Below are 7,443 nucleotides of genomic sequence, written 5' to 3'. Positions count from 1 at the left end.
GCATGAATTTTGACCCTTTTTAAAAAAAAAATCGAAAAATCAATTTTTAATAGTTGTTTTGCTGTTTTAATCATGGCATATGATGTGTTAATCATAGTAGAATATGTTACTGTGCATTTTACAGATTCGAGGTGCCATTTAATAATTTTTTTATATTTTTTTCTATTTACGCATGAATTTTGACCCTTTTTTTTTAAATTTGAAAAATCAATTTTTAATGGTTGTTTTGTTGTTTTAATCATACCATATGATGTGTTAATCATGGTAGAACATGTTAATGTCCATTTTACAGATTTGGGGTGCCATTTTATAATTTTTTTATATTTTTTTCTATTTATGCATGAGTTTTGGCTATTTTTTTTTTTAAATTCGAAAAATCAATTTTTAATGGTTGTATTGCTGTTTTAATCATGTCATATGATGTGTTAATCATAGTAGAACATGTTAATGTGCATTTTACAGATTTGGGGTACCATTATATATATATTTTTATATATTTTTTTCTATTTACGCATGAATTTTGACTATTTTTTTTTTAAATTCGAAAAATCAATTTTTAATAGTTGTTTTGTTGTTTTAATCATGCCATATGATGTGTTGATCATAGTAGAACATGTTAATGTGCATTTTACTGATTTGGAGAGCCATTTTATTTTTTTTTAATATTTTTTTCTATTTATACATGAATTTTGTTCATTTCTTTTTAAAATTCAAAAAATCAATTTTTAATGGTTGTTTTGTTGTTTTAATCATGCCATATAATGTGTTAATCATAGTAGAACATGTTAATGTGCATTTTACAGATTTGGGGTGCCATTTTATAATTTTTTTTTATATTTTTTTCTATTTACGCATTAATTATAGCCATTTTTTTTTAAAAAAATTGGAAAATAATTTTTGAATGATTGTTTTGCTGTTTTAATCATGCCATATGATGTGTTAATCATAGTAGAATATGTTAATGTACATTTTACAGATTTGGGGTGCCATTTTTTATATATTTTTTATTTTTTTCTATTTACGCATTAATTTTGGCTTTTTTTTTTTTTTTTTTAAATTCGAAAAATCATTTTTTAATGAATAGTTTGCTGATTGAATCATAGAATTTGAAGTGTTAATTATAGTAGAACATGTTAATGTGCATTTTACAGATTTGTGGTGTCATTTTATCATTTTTTTCTATTTTCGAATTAGTGACTTTATGTTTTTATTTGCTTATATTGGACAGGTTTTGCCTTGGAGCTTCTTAGGGTTTAGTTAGAATATAAAATCATCTTTATTAACATAGGTCATACACTCATACTCATATCTAATTATCTAATATCTACCTAAACCTAAAGAAATGTCTGGGTTTAGCCAATAACAAGTAAGTGAGGATATTGGATGACAATATTGTGAGAGGGTTAGTGGTACTAGGCAACACATGAAGTGCAAGTATTGTGATAGACTAGTGACTGGTGGAATTACTCGTCTCAAACAACATTTCGCACATCGAAAGGGTCAAGTTACGCCATATAGTAGAGTACCGAAAGAGATAATGCTTTTAATGCAAGCTAGTCTGGATGAGTTGAAGGGTAAACGTGCTGCTGTACAAAAGAAGAAAGATGATATTTTGGATGCAGCTCGACAGGAGGTGTTTGGTCCTGAATATATGGGCGTTCGTGATGAAGATATTATTGATTCTGACGAAGATTCAGATCGAGAATTTACTATAGCTAGGAAAGAGAGCTTGCATCTAACTCGTGAAGAGGAAGAACATCGCCGCATGTTTGGCATGCATGGGTTAGTGCGTGATACAAGGGGGAGGGGGGGTAGGTTTGGTGGGTTACGACATATGTTTGGGAGCCGACGACAGACATCTTCACGTGATGCCCCTATACGTATGGATGAAGAAGTAAATGAGCCTAGGAGACCCTCTATTGATCCAATCCTATTTAAGAAAGAATCAACTAAACAAAAGAAGATAAAACGAATGTGGAGTAGAACTTCCGTTGAGAAATTAGGTAGAGCAACAGCAAAGTTATTTATACATGCCAACATACCTCCTAACGTAGCCAATTCTCCATATTGGCAGGTGGTAATTGATGCAGCAGCAGAAGCAGGTGAAGGAATAAAAGCTCCCACGGCTAAGGAGATTAGAGAGAAATGGACAGATGCAGAGTATACGGATGTAAAAGCATACGTGGCTACCTTTAAACTTGTATGACAAACCAGAGGATGCACGATCATGTGTGATGGTTGGACTGGCCCAACTAGACGCAGCATGATCAACTTTATGGTGTACTGCCACTTAAGAACTATATATCACAAGTCAATTGATGCCTCAGAGGCAACAAAATATTCTACTTATATTAATGGACTAATGGATAAAGTTGTGGACGAAATTGGAGAGGAGAATATAGTGCAGATTGTGACAGATAATGAAGCAACATATAAGCTTGCAGGACATATTGATGAATAAGAGAAAACATCTTTTTTGGTCACCATGTGCTGCCCATTATATTGATCTTATATTGGAAGATATTGGGAAGAAGAAGAATGTTAAGGAAATGGTCGAAAGGGCAAGAGAAGTGATGATGTTTATTTACAACCATAATTAAGTAGTCGCAATAATGAGAAAGTTCACGAAAGGACGAGAGTTGTTGAGGCCTGCGGCGACTAGATTCGCAACAAACTTTATAGCATTAGAGAGTTTATTCTAGCATAGGGGAGAATTGAGTGAGATGTTCGCTTCCCGAGAATAGCTCAAAACAAAACATGGGAAGAAGACATCAGGGACACCGGTCGAAGTTGCGAACACCATACGGGACAACAAATATTGGAAGAAGGTCAAGACAATCCTAAAGGTGATGGAGTCACTAATGAGGGTACTCCGTCTTGTTGAAATCAATGAAGCACCTATCATGGGCTTCCTATATGATGTCATAGATAAGGCAAAGTTTGCAATTTTAAGTGATTGTAGAAGTTGGGAGACTTATTGGAAGATGATCGACAAGAGATGGACAAAACAACTCCATCACGATCTTCATGCAGCAGGTTACTACCTAAATCCTAGGTATAGATATGCCCAATCATTTGTTACAGATGATGAAGTTCGTGTCGGGCTAAAAAATGTGATAAAGAGATTAGAGCCTGACTTAGATCTGCAAATAAAGGCGTTGAATGAATTAGACACATTTAGAAATCGCCTTGGTAGCTTTGGAGATGCTCTTGCACAGCATGCAGTATTTAAGTTGCAACCGGACGAATGATAGATTAATTTCGAAGAGAGTACGAAGGCTCTCCAAAAACTTGCAGTAAAAGTTTTGAGCCAGACAACATCTTCCTCTAGCTGCGAAAGGAATTGGAGTTGTTTTGCGCTCATTCATTCAAAGAATAGGAATAGATTGCAGACTAGAACATTAGATGAACTTGTCTTCATGCACTACAATATAAAACTAAGAATGCGACGACATCATAGGAGTATTACAGCTGCTGATGATGAAGACTATTGTCCAATAAACTTGGACAATATTTATGATAAAGATGACTCACTTCTACCTTGGTTGGAAACAAGGAAAAAACAAATTGAAGAGGATAGTGAAGAATTAGAAATTAATGACCCAGAAATACGCAGAGCGCAACAAGAGAGTCGTGCAAATGTGTTGGACCCAGTAAGAGGGGTAACGTTTATGTCACGTACGGATACGGCTCAAGATCAATAAAAGAGTACGAGCAGTGGTAGCGTGACCGTGTCGGATGATGACGATGACCCCCCTGCCCCTTGTGCTAACACTTCTGGTGTTGCTCAGCGCCCTACACAGTCGTCTACAAATCACGATGTCAATGAACATCGACAAGGTGGTACACAAGGTCGGACTTATGAGTGTACCAAGTCACGATACAGCCAGCAGGAGGTGGGTACATCTAGTGGTGCACCGGGTCCGGGAGGTCCGAAACATCAGCAGGCTCATGGTCTTGGTTATTATGATGGATATTCTTATGCTCAATTGGATTATGATGGTTATACTGAGCCTGTTCCATCACCTTCATGTTGGAGTAGCTCTCCCGATCAATATCCATATGATTATAGATATCCAGATCTAAATCCAAGTTACTCATCACAACACACACACTCTCAATCTCAAGATTCTCAACAGCCTGAGTATGGGTACCAGTATGGCTATTCGACGGGCACTGGTGGATATCCTTACTCGGGGTCAGAGTCATTGCCTAGTCAGGATCAGTCATCCTCTGGATTCGTTGATGTAGTATTTCCTTCTGGCACTGGATATTATGGATATCCAGCACCTACACCTCTTGGATAGCCTCAGCTTGATGGTGACGATGATGATTATGTGGAGGTCGAGCAACCACAAAAAAACAGATTTTCATTTTGGTGGTGACTTGTGATTGTGAGTATATATTTGTATTAAGGTAAGTATTTGCAATAGACAGCTCACAGCAATATTATTGCAAGAAGCCATGCAGTCATGCACACAATTGACATTGCCGAACTTATATTTAAAATAGCTCCCCTGACAACCAATCAAGTAATCCTTAATCAAGTTGCAAGGGAGTATATCAGACACTACTAATTATTTTTTTTAATATTCTTGACTTGATGATGACGGGTTATAGACAGGAATCACAGTCACGTGCACAAGTATGTTCGAGAAATTCCTCAAAAATAATTGCAAACACCTAATATAAGTTATTTTTATATTATATTCATTCTAATATATCTATCATTGATAGTAGATAGTTAGAAAATTAAATATATGAATTTTGTAGTCAAATTCAGGTTATCTGGTTCATAAATTCATCAGACAGTCCAATGTAACTTCTCACCAAAGAGTAGACCGTTACACCACCATAAACATGTTCCAATTTATAAATGAATGCATATTTGGAATGCTTAGAATATTCCAGATTTACTCCATATTTTTTCATTTTTTTTGGCAAATTTTTTTTTTTGCGCCATTACGGGCCGTTACGCCCCCGTATCGCCATTACGCTCCTGTATCCGTATTGGTTTTGGAGGTCACGGTTACGCCAACCGATACCGATACGGGACACCTTGGTACCCACTATGGTGTGTGTGGGTGGAATTAAAAAGAGAAGAAGCAAAGAGGCTGTATGAGAAAAGAGATGTTGCAACTTTAGTGAAAGGAGAATGCCGTGGTAGAACTGCACTAGGTGATTGCGCGCTATAGAGATGTGAGAGAGGAATAGAGAGACTTGACACTATTTGTGGAAGAGATGGTCGGATATCTCAAATCCTCACCCTACTCCGTCAAATTTGGACTTTTGAAGTGGCTCAAATTAATTGGAAAATATGTTTAGATAGCTTGGATGTGTGGTTGGGATGGGTGGCTAGGTTGGCTTTTCTTTTTCCTCTCTTCAACTTCTCTTCTTCTCTCCTCTCTTTTCTCTTCTCTCACATGGTGTCTTCGATTCCTCCCTTTAGAACCGGGGGGGGGGGGGGCGGGGAGGGCCGGGGCTATTTGTAAGCTGACAAGAATCGAATTCCTGCTTATGGCTATGTAGCTCAAACCCCAATTCATTCTTTGACTGCTATGTACGACGGAGGAGCTGACTTTTGGGTTTGGTAGGAATCCGATTCCTACTACTGTACTAGGCTTGATTTTCAAGGTGCAGTTTCCATGCAGGAATCGAAACTGTACCAGCACGAATCCAATTCCTGCCAATGGAAATTTGGTTTCCGCCTATACAGTCTAAGATGCATGATCTCAACAAAATGCCTATATCTCTCTTCTTATAAGTTTGTTTTTGGTGATCTTGGGCTCAATAATCTTTCCAACAAGGTATCAAATGTTGGCCCAAAGTCATCAGTGATGTGATCTTCTATTATCCATTTGATCAGTTGTGTACATCTTGCATAATTAGACAACATCTACTTTGAAGGTGGACTTGGTCTAATCCAAAAGAGAATTGGATTAGCCCCCAAATGAGCCTAGGCCACGCACGTGCCTCACAAGAGCTAAGAAATCAAGGTTGGGATTTGATTTCTAGGGATTTTGGGATTGGCTGTAGGGTTTTGGGGAATCTGGGCTCTAGGATTCAAGTTTTCGGCTATTTCAGGTGAGTTTTCAATCTTGGTCTAGTTCCAATGCTAAAGTCACACCCATTTTGGGTGAGGTGTGTAAAGAGATTTAGGGATTTTTTGTCGACTTCAAACTTTACATGATTATTGCCCAACTCAACTGTGAACAGGATCCAAAATTGACAATTAGGTATCATCAACTCAACCATAAACAGGATATGAAACTGAGGAAGATTATTGCTCAACTTCAGTCAAAGACTTAGGAGATGGTTATTACTTAAAAGTAAAAAACCAAAGAGAAGATCGATCACCAATTTCTGATGTGTCAAGATTCAAGGTCATGGCAAGGCATAGAGCATACATCACGCAAAATTGATTAGTAAGAGAAGAAATACAAATATATAGCAATGGGTACATGAGAAGGAAGACATAGCAATGTACGAGAACAATAAAAAGAAGAAGAATTTGAAGAATTGTGTAAGGTGACCACGTGCATTTGAGATGTGAGGGAGACTCAATACTCTCCCGTAGAAAGAGATGATATGATATTTTAAATCTAGATGCTATTTGCAAGATCACAAACACTAGGATGACCTACATTGATTGTATGTAGGGCTAGGATGGATTGGATTGGTTTGGATAGTTTGGATGGCTTGGATTTTGGCTACGGCTTTGGGGTTGTTTTTCTCTCGCTCTCTCCCTCTCTCCCTCTCCTCTCCATCCAGTCCTATGTTGAGGTTTGAGTGGCATGATGGAGGCCTTGGGTCGATTTGGATCAAGTTTAGGGTGAGCTTTTGTGAGGGTTTTAGGGTATCAGGTTTTTGAGTTTAGGGTTTCGGATTCTACGGGTGCTATGGTTTGGGGTTGCAATTTAGTTCCAGTGCGGTCAGTCACTTCGTGTTAAATGAGGTCTCTACACTACCAAAGATAAGCTATTGCCCCAAAATGATGCTTCATTTATTTCTTCTAATCTCTGATATTTATAAAGTAGAAAGTCTGCAATTGCCACTATTTCTTCTCTTAACTATCTATTTCTAAGCAACCAATGGAATGTGAGGAACGCGGAGGGTATATTTGGACCACCATACATATCATAGGTTTGAAGATGAGATGATTCAAGTGGACAATCTAATTAGGGAAACCCAGGCTATCTGTTTGATGAGCACCCCACAGATAAGATATTGACCAAAAACACTCCATAAAAAAATTCTAGTGATCCAATGGTGCACATCATTAGGCCAAAAGACTGGTCCACATGATGGAAAGCTCAGATGTTACACACATGTTCCAGCTCAGAATGTGTGATGCAAAGTGTGGTTGTGTGTGGATTGCTTTGCATCACATGCAAGCCTAGTCTGGCTAAAAAGTTAAGCTAACACTGCTGGTTAGGCCAAAAG

General features: G+C 37.6%; 1 long non-coding RNA gene across 1 annotated transcript; it reads left to right on the top strand.

Moving 5' to 3' along the window:
• Positions 1-270: 270 nt before the first annotated feature.
• Positions 271-1,699, top strand: LOC131229071 (uncharacterized). The gene is made up of 2 exons (XR_009163160.1): positions 271-443; positions 1,125-1,699. It is a non-coding gene; the product is annotated as an uncharacterized LOC131229071 (long non-coding RNA).
• Positions 1,700-7,443: the final 5,744 nt, after the last annotated feature.

This window comes from Magnolia sinica, chromosome 16 (assembly GCF_029962835.1).
Source record: "Magnolia sinica isolate HGM2019 chromosome 16, MsV1, whole genome shotgun sequence".
NCBI lineage: Eukaryota > Viridiplantae > Streptophyta > Magnoliopsida > Magnoliales > Magnoliaceae > Magnolia > Magnolia sinica.
The sequence above is the reverse complement of the archived record's forward strand: the minus strand, read 5'-3'. Positions and strand labels throughout refer to the sequence as shown.